Genomic DNA, 873 nt, shown 5'->3' with positions numbered 1-873 from the left:
TCACTCCAAACCGTTTGGACATGAATTCAAGTATCGTGGAACCTACCATTGGAGCAAACAACTTCAAGATCAAGCCGGCAATGATCCAACTTATACAAAACTTCGGTCAATTTGGCGGAGATCCGAGAGAAGATCCAAACTCCCATTTAAATAAATTTGTTAAACATTGTTCTATGCTTAAGCAAAATGGGGTACCACCAGAAGCTATTAAACTAAAATTGTTTTCTTTTTCTTTAAGGGATGATGCGGCTGACTGGTTGGATTCTCTCGAGGCCGGATCCATTGGGACATGGGATGAGTTAGTTAAGAAATTCTTAGCTAAGTACTTCCCTCCATCTAAAACGGCGATGTACAAAAACGAGATAAGTTCTTTTCGCCAAACCGAGAGAGAGACATTATATGATGCGTGGGAGCGATTCCGTCGACTATTGAAGAAATGCCCACATCATGGATTTGAGAAGTGGCAACAGGTTAGTATTTTCTATAATGGTTTATCTTCCGCTAACTGTGCCACAATTGATTCCGCCGCAGGTGGAAACATCCTTAAGAAGACCCAAACGGAGGCTTATGATTTAATCCAAGAATTGGCGGAAAGGTGCTCTCATTGGCAAGCGGAGAAAAACCTAGAAACAAGAGCGGGAACATATTTGGTTGATTCGTCATCAAGATCCGGCATTGATGAGTTAAATAAAAAATTGGATCTATTAATGGCTAATTTGAACCAAAATAATTTGTGTGATTTATGTGGTTTAAGTGGACATAAGAGTGAGGATTGTCAAGCGGCAAACCCATTTCTTGGGGATACCGCTAGTGCAAACTTTGTGGGAAATTTTAAGCAATCTAATCCTTATTCCAACACATACAATAATGGTT

General features: G+C 40.0%; 1 non-coding gene across 1 annotated transcript; it reads right to left on the bottom strand.

Annotated features, from left to right (window-relative positions):
- Window positions 1-347: 347 nt before the first annotated feature.
- LOC136228323 (small nucleolar RNA R71) lies at window positions 348-454 on the bottom strand. The gene has a single exon (XR_010688649.1). It is a non-coding gene; the product is annotated as a small nucleolar RNA R71 (small nucleolar RNA).
- Between the last annotated feature and the right edge of the window lie 419 nt (window positions 455-873).

Source organism: Euphorbia lathyris, chromosome 4, assembly GCF_963576675.1.
Source record: "Euphorbia lathyris chromosome 4, ddEupLath1.1, whole genome shotgun sequence".
Classification (NCBI taxonomy): Eukaryota; Viridiplantae; Streptophyta; class Magnoliopsida; order Malpighiales; family Euphorbiaceae; genus Euphorbia; species Euphorbia lathyris.
This window is presented reverse-complemented; position numbering and strand designations above follow the sequence as displayed.